This window comes from Phyllobates terribilis, unplaced genomic scaffold, assembly GCF_046119375.1.
Source record: "Phyllobates terribilis strain yellow unplaced genomic scaffold, ASM4611937v1 Scaffold_1__5_contigs__length_1240528914, whole genome shotgun sequence".
In the NCBI taxonomy this organism is placed as follows: Eukaryota; Metazoa; Chordata; class Amphibia; order Anura; family Dendrobatidae; genus Phyllobates; species Phyllobates terribilis.
In genome coordinates, this window is record NW_027362761.1 from 502,211,856 (window position 1) to 502,229,896 (window position 18,041).

General features: G+C 46.2%; 1 long non-coding RNA gene across 1 annotated transcript in view; it reads right to left on the bottom strand.

Annotated features, from left to right (window-relative positions):
* Positions 1–18,041, bottom strand: part of LOC141168376 (uncharacterized) — a 355,581-nt gene that overhangs the window by 180,737 nt on the left and 156,803 nt on the right. The window lies entirely within an intron of this gene.

Sequence of the window (18,041 nt, forward strand, 5' to 3'; positions counted from 1 at the left end):
GCCACCACTGGAATTCTCTTGCCCTGGCTCCCTCTTCATGATTTTTTCACACACACACACACACACACACACACACACAGTTATGATCACCTTTCTCTCTGGGTGTCCTTTCTTCTTCCTCTCCTGCTAACAACCAACTAGCAAAAGCAGGAACTGACACACAGGTCCCAATCCTCCTCCCTAACTATGGGCTGGTCCTACAGTTAACCACGTCACCCCTGACTAACAAGAACTGCAGCCTACCTGAGGATAATGCATACAACACAATACATTTTCATACATTAAAATTCAGAGGGGTGCAATGTCATCCTCTCCACCCCTACACTTCTCTCATCTGAGAGAATCTGATCACACTAAGCTGACACTCTGATCAAACTGTAATCAGAGTTTGATTGGAGTGTCATACCATAATGAATCAGATTCTCTCAGAGGAGAGAATCTATGCTCGTGTGACCCTACCCTTAATAAAATAATCATACCTTGGCCACAAGTAATGATGTATTTAATGTCAAACCCACTGCACAAGAAATTCTCAAAGCCCATAAAATTGGGAGCAAAAGGTTTAGTGTTCCCATGCCTTTTGGAAGTGCATTGAGCTGTAGGGTGCATTGCTGGAAAAGGGAAAAAAAACAAAAACAAAACTCTTTAAATCTCTTAGTTTGCGAGTGTGAACGAGCTGAGTGTGACCGGAGCGTAAGTGCGAATGAAAGTAAGTGTGTGACTTGTTTTTCAGTGACTTTGGACTCAGGGAGTTTGGAAGGGAGGACTTTGGACTGAATTGCTGTCTGTATTTTATTAATTCTTTACTTTTCTTTTTACTTAACATTCTGTCTATTGCAATCCCCATTAGGAAATGAGCTCCATTATTGACAATGCTATCCAGTGTACATCTTGCCACATGTATGCATTCCTTGAACAGCCGGTCGGGGTTGCTTACTGCTGCGCGAGATGTGTGCGCGTTGTGCGTTTGGAAGCCCAGTACTGGATCTAAATGAGCAGCTGGCAACACTGAGATCCATTGACAATATGGAAAGGAGTCTGCTGCTCACTGAGCAGCAGCTCACTGGGGTAGATGTGGGGGAGGGTGGAAGTCGGGAGCTGCAGGACAGTGAGGCCGCTAGTTGGGTGACAGTTAGAAGGGGGGGTAGAGAGAAGAGTGCCAGGGAGGCTAGTCCTGATCTGGCACACCCCACTAAGTTTGCAAAGTTGGCAGATGAGGGGAGTGACGGTACAGGGGTAGCACTGCTGCAGCAAGGCATGTCTCCTGAAAGCCAGAGGAGTGTCAGCTCCAGTAAAGAGGGAAATAGGAGAGCAGGGCAGGCCAGGCAGGTGCTGGTAGTGGGGGACTCAATTATTAGGGGAACAGATAGGGCAATCTGTCACAAAGACAGGGATCGTCGAACAGTGTGTTGCCTACCTGGCGCTCGAGTCCGGCACATCTCTGATCGTGTTGACAGATTACTGGGAGGGGCTGGTGAGGACCCAGCGGTCATTGTGCACATTGGCACAAATGACAAAGTTAGAGGTAGGTGGAAGGTCCTTAAAGATGATTTCAGGGAATTAGGCTGCAAGCTGAAGGCAAGGACCTCCAAAGTGGTATTCTCTGAAATACTACCGGTACCACGTGCCACGCCAGAGAGGCAACGGGAGATTAGGGAGATAAATAAGTGGCTCAAGTACTAGTGTAGGAAGGAGGGATTTGGGTTCCTGGAGAACTGGGCCGACTTCTCAGTTGGCTACAGACTCTACGCTAGGGACCAGCTGCACCTCAATGGGGAGGGTGCAGCTGTGCTGGGGAGAAAATGGCTAGAAGGTTGGAGGAGTGTTTAAACTAGGGATTGGGGGGGAGGGTATTCATTTTATAGGTGGGGAAGATAGTGCAGATAGTGACCTGGGCACAAACAAAGAAATTGGGGGTGGGGTTAGAAAAGTCAATAAAGTAAGAAGGAATAGAGGTACAGAGAGATACATAAAATACATGTACACTAATGCCAGAAGCCTCACCAACAAAATGGAGGAATTAGAATTAATTTTGTTGGAAAATAATTATGACATGGTAGGGATATCTGAGACGTGGCTGGACGAGAGCCATGACTGGGCAGTTAATTTACAGGGCTATAGTCTGTTCAGAAATGACCGTACAAACAAGAACAAACAAGCGAGGGGGGGTGTGTGTTTATATGTAAAATCATCCTTAAAACCTGTCTTGCGGGAGGATATATGTGAATCTAATGAAAATGTACAGTCCCTGTGGGTGTAGATAAGGGGAGGAGGAAAAAATAATAAATTACTGATAGGGGTTTGTTATAAGTCTCCAAAAATAATGGAAGTAGCGGAGAATATCCTCGTAAAGCAAATAGATGAAGCAGCGACTCAAGGAGAAGTCATTATTATGGGAGACTTCAACTACCCTGAAATACATTGGGGGACAGAAACATGTAGTTCAAGAAAAGGTAATAGGTTTTTGACAACTATGAGAGACAATTACCTTTCACAACTGGTTCAGGACCCAACAAGAAGGGGGCCACTGCTAGACCTAATATTAACCAATAGGCCAGACCGCATATCAAATATACGAGTTGGGGGTCACTTGGGTAATAGTGATCACAAAATAATAAATTTTCATGTAACCTTTAATAAGATGTGTAGTAGAGGGGTTACAAGGACACTAAACTTCAGGAAGGCAAATTTCCAACGGTTGAGAGATGATCTTAGTGCAATAAACTGGGACGATATCCTGAGACATAAAGCTGCACAAAGCAAATGGGAGACATTTATTAACATCCTGAATAGGATCTGTGCACAATATATACCCTATGGGAATAAACATGCTAGAAATAGGAGGAAACCACTATGGCTAAACAGAGCTGTAAGGGGCGCAATAAGTGACAAAAAGAAAGCATTTAGAGAACTAAAGCAAGTAGGTAGTGATGAGGCATTAAATAAATATAGAAAATTAAATAAATTATGTTAAAAACAAATCAAGGCAGCAAAGATTGAGGCAGAGAGAATCATTGCCAGAGAAAGTAAAAATAACCACAAAATATTCTTTAACTACATAAATAGTAAAAAACTAAAAAATGATAGTGTTGGCCCCCTTAAAAATAGTCTGGGTGAAATGGTGGATGAGGATGAGGAAAAAGCCAATATGCTAAATGATTTTTTTTCAAGCGTATTTACACAAGAAAATCGCATGACAGAAAACATGATTAGTGATAACAAAAATTCTCCATTAAATGTCACTTGCTTAACCCAGCAGGAAGTATGGCGGCGTCTAAAAATCACTAAAGTTGACAAATCCCCGGGCCCGGATGGGATACACCCGCGAGTACTGCAGGAATTAAGTAACGTCATAGAAAGACCATTATTTTTAATCTTTAAAGATTTCATAATAACAGGGTCTGTACCACACGACTGGCGTATAGCAAATGTGGTGCCAATATTCAAAAAGGGGACAAAAACTGAACTTGGAAATTATAGGCCAGTAAGCTTAACCTCTACTGTGGGTAAAATCCTGGAGGGTTTCCTAAGAGATGCTATAATAGAGTATCTGAAGAAGAATAACCTCATGACCCAATATCAACATGGGTTTACGAGGGACCGTTCCTGTCAAACTAATCTGATCAGTTTTTATGAGGAGGCAAGTTCTGGACTGGACCAAGGAAATGCAGTGGATGTTGTGAATATGGACTTTTCAAAAGCTTTTGATACGGTTCTACGCAAAAGGTTGATACATAAAATGAGAACAATGGGGATAGGGGAAAATATATGTATGTGGGTTAAGAATTGGCTCAGTGATAGGAAACAAAGGGTGATTATTAATGGAAAACACTCAGACTGGGTCTCAGTTAACAGTGGGGTACCACAGGGGTCAGTATTGGGCCCCCTTCTTTTTAACATATTTATTAATGACCTTGAAGGGGGCATACAGAGAAAAAAATTTCAATATTTGCAGATGACACTAAACTCTGCAGGGTAATCAATACAGAGGAGGACAATTTTATATTACAGGAGGATCTATGTAAACTAGAAGCTTGGGCTGATAAATGGCAAATGAGCTTTAATAGGGATAAATGTAAGTTAATGCACTTGGGCAGAGGAAATAAAATGTATAATTATATGCTTAATTGTAAAACACTGGGCAAAACTGTAACTGAAAAAGACCTGGGTGTATTGGTGGACGACAAGCTAACGTTTAGTGGCCAGGCCAATGTCAGGCAACTGCTGCAAAGGCAAATAAAATAATGGGATGCATTAAAAGAGACATAGATGCTCACGAGGAGAACATAATTTTACCTCTATACAAGTCATTAGTGCGACCACACTTAGAATACTGTGTACAGTTCGGGTCTCTGGTGTATAAGAAAGACATAGCTGAACTAGAGAGGGTGCAGAGAAGAGCGACCAAGGTTATTAGAGGACTGGGGGGTCTGCAATACCAAGACAGGTTATTACACTTGAGGTTATTTACTTTGGAAAAAAGAAGGCTTAGGGGTGATCTTATTACTATGTACAAATATATGAGGGGACAGTACAAAGACCTTTCTACTGATCTTTTTACTCTGAGGCCTGAGACGGGGACAAGGAGGCATCTTCTACGTCTGGAGGAAAGAAGGTTTAATCATAATCACAGACGTGGATTCTTTACTGTTAGAGCAGTGAGACTATGGAACTCTCTGCCGCATGATGTTGTAATGAGTGATTCACTATTAAAATTTAAGAAGGGCCTGGATGCCTTTCTTGAAAAGTATAACATTACAGGTTATAAATACTAGATTCCTTGATAGGGCGTTGATCCAGGGAACTAGTCTGATTGCCGTATGGAGTCAGGAAGGAATTTTTTTCCCCAATGTGGAGCTTAGTGTTTGCCACATGGTTTTTTTTTTGCCTTCCTCTGGATCAACATGTTGGGCTATGGGTTGAACTAGATGGATTTAGTCTTCTTTCAATCTTAAAAACTATGTTACTATGTTACAAATAAATGATACCGCTTAGGTCTAGCCAATTAAACAAAACAAGAGCTCCAAATATGATATGATAATTAATGTCACAATCCACCACCCCCATAAAAATGAAATAAAAGATCAGAGCTCACTCAGCTCAACAATAAAAACAGATGCATAACAAAGTCTAATTTTTAATGAATTTGGCGTATCTTTCAGCTCCAGGGCCTTGAAAACATTTTTATCATCATTTACACAGTGTAAATTATGATGAATTTTTCAGCTCACGCTTTACCAACCCCTTTTTTCTCCCTTCTGTTAAGCTTTGCATATTTTTCAAAAAATGATGAAACTAGTGTAAAAATGCCAAAAGTTGCAAAATAATTTTATAATTGTGAAATTTTTGGTACAAACTGTTTGATGAATGGGTTCCTATGTGCTAATGCATGCTTAGATAGAGTACTGACAGTCTTTATACTGATTAAAGGGAATCTGTCAGCCAGATTTTGCTATGTAATACTGCAGAACCATGAGGTAGGGACAGAGACTCTGATTCCAGCAACGTATCACTTAGTCTACTAGATGCAGCAGTTATGATAGTCACAGTTTTTTCTGCTCCAGATCTCAGTGCTAATCAGTGCTGGCATTGAGATTGGACTAGAAGGCACGAGGCCAGTTGTCCTGTAGGGATAATCCCTTGCTGGTAAAATACTGATTATATAGAAACAGCAAAAAAAGTCCAGTAAGTGACGCATTGCTGGATTCAGGGTCTCTGCTCCTACATTATGGTACTTTTAGATTACATAGCAAAAACCAGGTGACACATTCTCTTCAATGAGATAGTTAATGAACTACTTTAATTGCAGTCAAACAGTGGCATTCTACAGTATTAGGTTACTTTAAGGGTTACAAAAAGAGAGAGTGTCCAAACTTGGTTAGACCCATGCACTTTAATACTGGATGGCAAGAACTTCCTCTCTAGAGGAATTTCAAGGCTAACAAACAATGAGGTGGGCAATTGGCCTCAGTGTTATGGTAAATATCAGGCTTAAAGGGGTTGGCCACTAAATTTTTATTGATGCTTTCTAGTGAAGAGTGAGCATGCTCGCTACTGCTCGGTGCTCGCCCGAGAATCTCACTGCTCGGGATGTTCGGCGCTTGCTGAGTATTTCCGGGGTTGCTTGGACGGGAACTCAGGTCCCCTCCCTGCATGTTTGGCCCTCTTTAGAGAGCCAATGAACATGCAGGGATTGCCTGCCATGCACTGTAATTCCGTAGCCATGTTTGTTGTGGCATTACAGTGATTGGCTGGCCGCACAGCGTCATCAGGTCTATATCAGACCTGGCTCCGCTGTGCTCGTCACAGTCACTCCGGATCAGACAGTGTAGGGAGAGCTGCTGCTGTGTCAGGGAGAGATTTGATCGTGCATTAGGTAGTGTAGGGAGAAAAAGCGTACATTACACATATCCATCTTAACAAAGAGTCCTTCTGAGGATTAATCCATCTGCAGAGATATCAGGCAGGCAGTGCATATAGGCAGGCAGTGTATATAGCAGACTGCAGTGCATATAGCACAAGAGGCTTCATTCCAATTCTGCCTTCTGCTGCTGTTAGACATTTCTATACAAAGGCCCAGGTCTCAGGGGCCTGGAATACTTTTTTTTTGGATCTTAATCCAACAATTCACCGCAGTTTGCTGTTCAAACTACTTACCTACAGGCCATGTATTTAAAACTCTGTTTTCTCCGTCAAACGGATCACATATAAGTTGTCAGAAAATACTGCCATTTCTGGCCTCCATTAAAAATTTCCTTTAGCATGTCATTGAAGCAATTCACCGCAGTTTGCAGTTCAAACTACTTACCTACAGGCCAGGTATTTAAAACTCTGTTTTCTCTATCACACGGATCACATATAAGTTCGCTCCAAACTCAGTCATTTGTAGTGAGCGTGGAAGATACTGTGCTCTATTTAAAATGGGCAAGGCACGTGGCAAGGGACGGGGAACTGGACGTGATGGTAATGGTGCATGCAGTGGCCGAGGACAAGGCCGTGGGCAAGCAGAAATTGTGCCACAACAAACACCCACATCTTCTCGCCTGACCTTCCTGTCCCAATTTCTAGGGGACCACAGCACACCACTATTGAACCCAGAGCAGTGTCAAAAGGTTTTTGGTTGGATAGCGGATAGTACTTCCAGTCACTTAGCCACCACCACCCTGTCTTCCACACGGTCAAGTCTCAGTAGCCATGAGTCTGGACCGCATATTCCTCGCCCTGATCCTCCTTCCTCCCACCATGCCGAGTACCCAGAGACAACTGATCCCACACTTGGACCCTCTGAAGAGCTGTTCACTTTTCCATTTATAGTTTCGGGCCTCCACCCGGTCCACTTGAAGCGGTGTAATAGTGGGGAAGGACGTAGCCTTCCCTAGGCACTGAAGTAGTTAAGGAAAGTGTTCCCTTAATTAATCCTCTCTGAACTGTGGTAGACCAAGCTAAGGGGTTAGATCTGGCATAGTTCCTTGTGGGCTGCAGTACCTGTAATCAGCCACAAGATGCCACTGTCCTAGGTGCAGATGTCAGGTTGAGTTTGCCAGCAGTGTTACAGACAGTGATGGGTTAATACTGAGTGATGACAGCTCACAGAGGGTGGGCACTTTAGGAAAATCCCTGCTTAGTTTCCAGAAGCAGGAAGAGAAGTTCAGTTAGAGATAGGACAGTGACCATTACGGGCAGCCTGAATATTTGTGGCTGCTAGGGTAGACGGGAGCTCCATACCCTCAGACACTGGGATCAATAGTGCAAAAGTCTACCTACGCAAGAGCAAGAGTCCTGTTAGCCGGCCGCAGAAACTCAAAGGAAGTGTTGAGGACCCGGGGCACTTCTAGTCTGCAGGAAGCAGAAGAAGATAAATAGGACTCCAGGCTAAGACGTGGGGGAAAGATTGGATCCAGATCACTGTTAGTATTTCAGAAGAGTCTCTTGGGCTAGAGATAGAGTCACAGAGATGCTTCACTCAAAGAGGGAACCAGGGCTGAAGATGTTGCCAGCGCCAGTGAGAGAGATGATAACCTGTCGGGCCTTATCCATTATATCTGCCTGTAAATATTGTATATATTCCTCTTCCCCAAGTAAAGTTCAAGTTCTGGTTAAGAACCTCGTGTCCTCTGAATTTATTGCTGCCCTGGTCCCAGAAGAGAAATGCCTGGAGACAGCCGCGATCGGATGTCTTGAAGTAAGTGAAGAGCACCACATACACAGCCACACGTCAGAGGAAGGACACGTATTGTCTGTAGGGTGCCAGAGCGAGAGGGGGCTACAGCTCGTCCACGACCACCTCGCTGGGGCACCTTACAGCGGGGCAAGAGGAGATCGCGTGTAGCGATGCCCAAATATTTGAGCAGCTACGGGTCACATGAAGGCGACGGTGGGAAAGTGTCACAAGAGGTGGACGATGATGAGACACAATTGCCAGAAAGTCAGGAGGAGGACCAGGGTGCGGAAGTGGAAGACGAGGTGGTGGATGACATAGTAACTGACCCAACCTGGCAGGAGGACATGCAGAGCGAGGACAGCAGCACAGAGGAGGAGGGAGGCAGAGCACCCCAACAGGCAGGAAGAAGCAGTGTGGTGGCCGAAGACAGAAGGCAGGCAACCATTCCCCGTAACACCAACACGAAGGAAGTTTCCAGTACAACTGTTAGGTCTTCCCGAGTCTGGTTGTTTTTTAAAGACTCTGTCGATAACCCCAAAAAGGCCATTTGCCTCACCTGCCAGGCCAGCATCAGCAGGGGTGGCAAAACGACCAGCCTGACCACCACCAGCATGATCAGGCACATGGCAGCAAAGCACACGACTTTGTGGGCCGAACACCAGGGTCCAGGAACAGTGTCTGCGGGTGGCACCATTGCTTTTTCCGCTGTTGTGCATGCAAGCCTATCCCCTGTCCATGGTGCATGCGAAGATGCCTCCTGCCCTGCACCTGTCGTTGCACACTCTCAAGTAGCAGCATCAGGAAGCACGTTCATGTCCTTGTCCCAGCGCAGCGTTCAGTTGTCCATACCCCAGTCCTTGGAACTCAAGCACAAATATGCAGCCAATGTCCCACAGGCCACACTACTAAATTCCCACATTTCATGACTGCTTGAGCTCGAAATGTTGCCTTTTAGGCTCGTGGAGACAGAAGCATTCGGCAACCTGATGGTGGCGGCCGTCCCTCGGTACTCGGTCCCCAGCCGCCAAGATTTCTCCCGGTGTGCCGTCCCCGCATTACACAAGCACGTGTCCCAAAACATTAGCCGTGCTCTCAACAACGCAGTTACCGGTAAAGTCCACCTAACCACGGACACGTGGACAAGTGCTAGTGTGCAGGGACGGTACATCTCGCTGATGGCACACTGGGTTAACATAGTGGAAGCCGGGACCCAGTCGGAACTTGAGACGGAACACGTCCTCCCGGCGTCAAGGATTGCGGGCCTTAGGTCAATCAGGGTTGCACCCACGATCTACAGCTCCTGCACCTGATCCTCCTCAGCCTCCTCTTCCTCTTCAGCCTTCATCTCCAAAATGTCCACATCAGTCACAAGCTGGAAGCAATGCAGCACCGCCTCGGCCAAGTGGCAACAGGCTGTGCTGAAGCTAATATGCTTAGATGAAAAAACGCACAATGCTGAAGAGTTGAGGACAGCTCTGAAAGAGCAGGCAGATCTGTGGCTCACACCGCTGAACCTACAGCCAGGCATGGTTGTGTGTGACAATGGCCGAAACCTGGTGGCGGCTCTGAGGCGAGCTTACACATGTACCATGCCTGGCCCATGTGCTTAACCTCGTGGTTCAGCGGTTTCTCAAATCCTACCCGGAGCTGCCGGATCTGCTTGTTAAAGTACGCCGCCATTGTGCCCATTTTAGAAAGTCAGCTACAGCCTCCGCCGCCCTTGTAGTGTTTTAGCAGCGTTTGCAGCTTCCGGCTCACAGACTGGTGTGTGATGTCCCCACGCATTGGAACTCTGCACTGCAGATGTTGGGAAGTATTTGTGAGCAGAAGAGGGCAGTTGTTGAGTACCAGCATCAACAAGGCCATCGGCATTCAGTTCAGACTCCACACATAAGACCCCAGGAGTGGACATGGATGTCAGACATATGTATCATCCTCCAAAACTTTGAGGACTCCACCAAGATAGTGAGCGGCGATGACACCATAATTAGCGTCACCATCCCGCTTCTCTGTCTTCTGAAACGCTCTCTGCTCACAATCAAAGAGGATGCATTGAAGGTGGAGCACGATGAGATGGAGCAAGGAACCATACAGGGTGAATACACACAGCCAAGCCTCATCTCATCCCAACGTGGATTGGGTGACAATGAGGAAGAGCAGGAGGAGGAGGAAGGACAGGAGCTAGTTTCATGCACTATAGACGGTACTACCTGCACAGCTGTCATACTGTCTGTTCAGCAACGATGGCCAGAGGACAGAGAGGAGGAGGAGGAGAGCATGGTCAGTCATCCTCTTGGTGAGGACACGGAAATCTTGCCTGTTAGTAGTCTGGCACGCATGGCTGAGTTTATGTTACGCTGCCTTTCCCATGACCCTCGCGTTCTCAAAATTTTGGGTGACTGTCATTACTGGTTGGTGACACTTCTAGACCCACGCTACAAGGAGAACTTTATATCTCTTATTCCTGAGGCGGACAGTTCTACAAAAATGGGGCTGTACCAGAAGGCCCTTGTTGCGTAACTTTTAAAAAAATTCCCATCTGAAAACGCTGGTGCAGAGGGCACACTTCGTTGGACAACCAAGGAGTACAGGCGAGAGAAACACAACTTCAATCCAGCAGAGGCAGTGGAACACTGTCAAATTTCTGGGAGAGTTTTCTCAGACCCTCCCATCGCACAGACCCTGAGGCGCGGGGTACTCTCACAAGGAGTGCAAAGTTTGGGAAGATGCTGAGGGAGTACCTTGCCGACCGTACCAACGTCCTCCGTGATTCCTCTGTGCCTTATAATTATTGGGTATCCAAGCTGGATACGTGGAATGAACTGTCTCTCTATGCCTTGGAGGTCCTGGCCTGCCCTGCCACAAGCTTTTTATCAGAGTGGGTTTTTAGTGCCGCTGGTGGAATTATAACTGATAAGCGCATCCGCCTGTCAACTGAAAATGCTGACAGGCTGACTCTTATAAAAATGAACAAGGGCTGGATTGGGCCAGACTTCTCAACACCACAGAATGATAGCAGCGTAACATAAACTCAAATCCAGTGTCTTTTCTTGGGAGGTGTATTCCCATGCACCTTTTCACACCCACACATGGGTATACGCTTCCTGATTTTGTCTATTTGCTCTTGTCCTCCTCCTTCTCCTCATTCTCCACCACCATATCACCAGGGTGGCCGTGGTCCGTGATGCAACACTCACATAATTTTTTAAAGGGTGTTTACGATGCCCGTAAAAAAATTTTTTTATACACTATGTTCATGTATACCCCCCACAGGTAAATGTTTGTCAGCCCATACATTTAGTGCATGGGCATTACAAGTATAGGAGGCCCGATCCTTTCTAATGGGAACATTTTTTTATGAGGCCCTCCTCCACGTCTCTTCCAAGGGGCATTGAAGTGCCTCCAAATTTATGTCAGCCCTTGCATTCACTGCATAGGCCAACCCTATGGGAGACTCTCTCCTTTCTAATGGGAATTTGTTGTTACTGTGGCCCTGCTCTGTGTGTCTTTAAATATTGGTCAGCCGTTGGACTCATTGCATACCCTATAACTGTATAGTAGACCCTCTCCTTTCTAATGGGAACATGTCGTAACTTGTTACTGTGGCCCTGCTCCATGTGTCTTTAAATTCTTAGTGGGGTTTTTCGTAAAATTAGTCAGCTGTTGGACTCACTGCATACCCTATAACTGTATAGCAGACTCTCTCCTTTCTAATGGGAACATGTCGTACTTGTTACTGTGGCCCTGCTCTGTGTGTCTTTAAATTCTTAGTGGGGTTTTTCCTAAAATTGGTCAGACGTTGAACTCACTGCATACCCTATAACTGTATAGTAGACCCTCTCCTTTCTAATGGGAACATGTCGTACTTGTTACTGTGGCCCTGCTCTGTGTGTCTTTAAATTCTTAGTGGGGTTTTTCCTAAAATTGGTCAGCCGTTGGACTCACTGCATACCCTATAACTGTATAGCAGACCCTCTCCTTTCTAATGGGAACATGTCGTATTTGTTACTGTGGCCCTGCTCTGTGTGTCTTTAAATTCTTAGTGGGTTTTTTCTAAAATTGGTCAGCCGTTGGACTTACTGCATACCCTATAACTGTATAGCAGGCCCTCTCCTTTCTAATGGGAACATGTCGTACTTGTTACTGTGGCCCTGCTCTGTGTGTCTTTAAATTTTTAGCGGGGTTTTTCCTAAAATTGGTCAGCCGTTGGACTCACTGCATACCCTATAACTGTATAGCATACCCTCTCCTTTCTAATGGGAACATATCGTATTTGTTACTGTGGCCCTGCTCTGTGTGTCTTTAAATTCTTAGTGGGGTTTTTTCTAAAATTGGTCAGCCGGTGGACTTACTGCATACCCTATAACTGTATAGCAGGCCCTCTCCTTTCTAATGGGAACATGTCGTACTTGTTACTGTGGCCCTGCTCTGTGTGTCTTTAAATTCTTAGTGGGGTTTTTCCTAAAATTGGTCAGCTGTTGGACTCACTGCATGCCCTATAACTGTATAGCAGACTCTCTCCTTTCTAATGGGAACATGTCGTACTTGTTACTGTGGCCCTGCTCTGTGTGTCTTTAAATTCTTAGTGGGGTTTTTCCTAAAATTGGTCAGCCGTTGGACTCACTGCATACCCTATAACTGTATAGCAGACCCTCTCCTTTCTAATGGGAACATGTCGTACCTTGTTACTGTGGCCCTGCTCTGTGTGTCTTTAAATTCTTAGTGGGTTTTTTCTAAAATTGGTCAGCCGTTGGACTTACTGCATACCCTATAACTGTATAGCAGGCCCTCTCCTTTCTAATGGGAACATGTCGTACTTGTTACTGTGGCCCTGCTCTGTGTGTCTTTAAATTTTTAGCGGGGTTTTTCCTAAAATTGGTCAGCTGTTGGACTCACTGCATACCCTATAACTGTATAGCAGACTCTCTCCTTTCTAATGGGAACATGTCGTACTTGTTACTGTGGCCCTGCTCTGTGTGTCTTTAAATTCTTAGTGGGGTTTTTCCTAAAATTGGTCAGCCGTTGGACTCACTGCATACCCTATAACTGTATAGCAGACCCTCTCCTTTCTAATGGGAACATGTCATATTTGTTACTGTGGCCCTGCTCTGTGTGTCTTTAAATTCTTAGTGGGTTTTTTCTAAAATTGGTCAGCCGTTGGACTTACTGCATACCCTATAACTGTATAGCAGGCCCTCTCCTTTCTAATGGGAACATGTCGTACTTGTTACTGTGGCCCTGCTCTGTGTGTCTTTAAATTTTTAGCGGGGTTTTTCCTAAAATTGGTCAGCCGTTGGACTCACTGCATACCCTATAACTGTATAGCATACCCTCTCCTTTCTAATGGGAACATATCGTATTTGTTACTGTGGCCCTGCTCTGTGTGTCTTTAAATTCTTAGTGGGGTTTTTTCTAAAATTGGTCAGCCGGTGGACTTACTGCATACCCTATAACTGTATAGCAGGCCCTCTCCTTTCTAATGGGAACATGTCGTACTTGTTACTGTGGCCCTTCTCTGTGTGTCTTTAAATTCTTAGTGGGGTTTTTCCTAAAATTGGTCAGCTGTTGGACTCACTGCATGCCCTATAACTGTATAGCAGACTCTCTCCTTTCTAATGGGAACATGTCGTACTTGTTACTGTGGCCCTGCTCTGTGTGTCTTTAAATTCTTAGTAGGGTTTTTCCTAAAATTGGTCAGCCGTAGGACTCACTGCATACCCTATAACTGTATAGCAGACCCTCTCCTTTCTAATGGGAACATGTCGTACCTTGTTAATGTGGCCCTGCTCTGTGTGTCTTTAAATTCTTAGTGGAGTTTTTCCTAAAATTGTCAGCCGTTGGACTCACTGCATACCCTATAACTGTATAGCAGACCCTCTCCTTTCTAATGGGAACATGTCATACCTTGTTATTGTGGCCCTGCTCTATGTGTCTTTGTATTCTCTGTGGGGTTTTTCCCAAATTTTGGCAGCCCTTGCAGTCACAGCATGGGCATTACCACTATAGGAGACCCGCTCCTTTATAATGGGAACATTTTTTTACTGAGACCCTCCTCTATGTCTCTTCAAAGGGGTATTGGGTTGTGTCCAAATTTTTGTCAGCCCTTGCAGTCACTGAATACATAATAACAGTATAGGAGACCCAATTGTTAATAATGGGAACAACAAAGCATAGCCGGCTGATGGCTCTCTAACAATAGCTTGGGCCGACTGCTGGCCTTTTAAGAATAGTAAGGGCCGTCTGATGGCCCTATAAAAATAGGCTTTATGACTTTCAGAGGCCCTCCATCATAAATAAAAAAGGATGTGTCTGATGATGTGTCACACACCGCATTGCCAGATAAGGTTGTAAAATGTTAAAATGACATTTCCCGGTGAATGCATTTGTCTTAAAAAATAACGTAAAAAACCCCAAAACAATAAGATCTTTTCTTAGTATAAAAAACAGCGTCACCAGTTTAACCTCAATGTAATCACATTGTTCAGCTCATGCACCTCCTCTTCCATTTCCGAAATGACCACATCAGTCACAAGCTGACAGCACTGCAGCACTGCCTTGTCCAAGTGGCAACAGGCTGTGCTGAAGATAACATGCTTAATTGACAAACCGCTCAGCGCTGCAGAGTTGTTGGAAGCTGTAACACAGCAGCCTGATCTGTGGCTCTCACCGCTGAACATACTGCCAGGCATGGTCGTGTGTGACAATGGGCGGAACCTGGTGACGGAGAAATGACAGCCAGGGTAGATATGGTTTCCCTCTATGCCAGTCCTTTCACTGAGCTAAAGAATATGGCTGTGGTGAAATACAACTCCCACTGAGAAGCTGTTTCAGATTGAAAAACATTGTGTCCACCAGAGGATTTGATTCTGAGGGCTAACCTTTCTCACCCACTCAAAAGCCCTCTAGCACCTGCAAAGTTAGTGCTATCACGAACTCTCCTGAGGTAGAAGCCAAGGCACACCAGAGGATTCTCTGGTAGGACCGTTCAACCCTGCCGAGAAGCAGTCCTGGCTAAGAAAAGTGTGTGGGAAGGTTCTCGGACACTTTATGGCTGCTTTTTTACTGAGGAGGAAACACACGCAAACACGGGAAGAACATACAAAGCCAGATATTGCAGATGTTGTCCTTGCTGGGATTTGAACTCAGGATCCCAGTGCTGCAAGGCTTCAGTGCTAACCACTGATCCAATGTGCTGCCGTTCACCCTCTAATATCTAACAGGCTGGAGAAACTTGCACCTACTGCCACTCTATCTTCAGCTCCTTTGTGAGAAAATGTGTTTGGGCAGCCACACAGTCTACCAAATAAAATTCCTGAGAAGGAAATTGGGGATGGCTTCGCTGCTGGTACTGGGGGCAGTGCTAATACCATGGCTTCGTACCATAGTTTGCTGGAAATATTCCAGGCTGGTAGGAGGCCAGCAAATTCCCACAGAAAAGTACCAGCAGTAATGTTCAGGCCACATTTCAAGTGCAAGCAGCTTTAGAGGACTTCCTGGGAGAAATGACACGCAGGGTAGATACGGTTTCCCTCTATGCCAGTCCTTTCACCGAGCTAAATACTACTCTCAGCAAAAAAAGTTGTAGACTGGCTTCGTACCGTCCCTGGCCACATTCACCTGTTCACATGTTTGTGGTTAGGCGGTCCTTCCCAGTAAGTGCACTGGGGAGGACACGGGTAATGTTGTGGGACCCGTGCTAGTGGAAGGCAGAGGTGATACCGGGAAATATAGTGGCGGCTGGAGAGCGAGTATGGACACCCGGCTGCCGCCGGCCTGAGGTTGTGAAAAGCTTCCGCCTCCACAAGCTTAAAAAGCCATATTTCAAGTGCAAAGAGCTGCCCAGAAATCTGACAGTTTAGTGTAGCGGCCTGTGGGTGGCTGGCTGGCTGCATACTTGCACTTGCATTCCAAGCAAACAGAAAACTAAGCAGATGGTGGCCTCTATAATCATCATGGCCTCACCTGGGCACTATGAACTCCCCTGAAGGAGAAGCCAGGGCCCACCGGAGGGGTCTCCGGTTCTCTGGTGGGCCCGTCCAACCCTGCCGAAAAGCAGCCCTGGCTAAGAAAAGTGTGTGGGAAGGTTTCCGGACACTCTATGGCTGCTTTTTTAATGTGGATCGGCCATGCTTATGCATTTTATTTCTCAAAGCGCATTACAGATCAGGCCATTGTCAGAGCACGGGTAATGTTGTGGGACCCGTGCTTGTGGAAGGCGGAGGCGATACCCGGAAATATAGTGGCGCCTGGGGACCGAGTATGGACACCCGGCCACCGCCGGCATGAGGTTGTGAAAAGCTTCTGCCTCCATGAGCCTAAAAGGCCACATTTCAAGTGCAAGCAGCTGTCAAAAATTTGGCAGTATAGTATTGCAGCCTGTGGGTGGGTGGGTGGCTGGCTGCATACTACTTGTGTGTCACCCTGACCTGGATGCCACAAGTGTAATTAAAGCTGTGTCTGAGAGCAAGGGGGAGGTTCTCTGGTCAGGGGAACATTAGCATGCAATGCCTCCTGTCTCAGGCCAGTAGGGGGAGCTGGCTGCCCCTATAAAAGCTGGTACTGAGGGCAGGGTTAGAGAGAACTGGACGACCTGCCTCAGCACTGAGAGGTGTCCCAGAGCAGGGACAGAAAGTTGCACTGCACCTAAGAGGAAGTGTGGCAGTAGGAGAGCCACAAGCCAGAGACAAGAGGCGAAGAGAGCCTGTCTTGGCAGAAATAGGACTTAATCTACCAGACTTTGGTGTCTGAGGCTGGAAGGATTCCACATCCCCCAGCAGAGAACCAGTCCGCAAGGTACTGTACATTCCTTGGCCTAAGAAGCCTGGAGGCCCTGCCACAACCGAAGGGACCAGTAAAGCCGTACAAGGCTGGGAGCAGAAAGGAACCCACGTCGCAGGCCACACAGGCGAGAATACACGGAAAGCTTGGAAACGTGGGCTGTTACCTTATAAAGAGGAGATAGCCAGAAGGAGCGCAGAAAGCACGGTAGGCCTACACCCTCACCCTGACCAGGGCCAATTTCCCCGTTGCTCTCAGACATCCAGGTCCCCTCCTAGCTGGAACTGTTTGTGGGTCAGTTTGCCTGTTTAGTAAAGACCCTGGACTGCAACCTGTTGTCTGTGTGCTTCTTGCTCCTCCAGCACTATCAGCACTGGGACTCTCACTACCATCACTCCCACCATCCACTATACTGCCCTGGGGCCACACTACCATAGCTGCACACCTCATCAGCCCCAGCGGTCTGCATGCAGCGGCGGTTCCTAATAACCGCAAATCAATGGGTGGCGGAGTCGGACATAATCAACAACACATAACGGACTACCACTGGCCTGACCACCCTGAGCCACGGAACCGGGTTGCCACTACTACTCCCATCGTTTCCCTAATTGCCCGGATCCGAGTGCCCCACGGCCCAGGGGGCGAGTCACTTGCACTTGCATTCCAAGGAATGGGGTAGGGACAACTGAACGCTGCAGTGTGACAAGGACTTGGATGGTGATTGTTGCAAGTCTGCAACGACAGGTGCATGGCGGGAGGCATCTTCGCATGCGCCAAGGATCACTTATGATGGGCACACTTTTAGGCAGTGACCTGGGAGTCAGATATGCTTCCAGAGGTCTTACCCATGCTGTTCTCATGTCTTTTCAGCACTGTATGCATGTGTCTGATGATGTGTCACACACCACATGGCCAGATAAGGTTGTAAAATGTTAAAATGACATTTCCCGGTGAATGCATTTGTCACGGTTGAAAGCAATTAAAAAGTGCAAAAACGCATCAAAAACGCTACGGGTGAACATAGCCCAAGTTGTGGAGGAGTATTTTTGTTTTTAGTTATTTATTTTGCCTTATATACAAGTCATTACCCTGAAAAGGATGT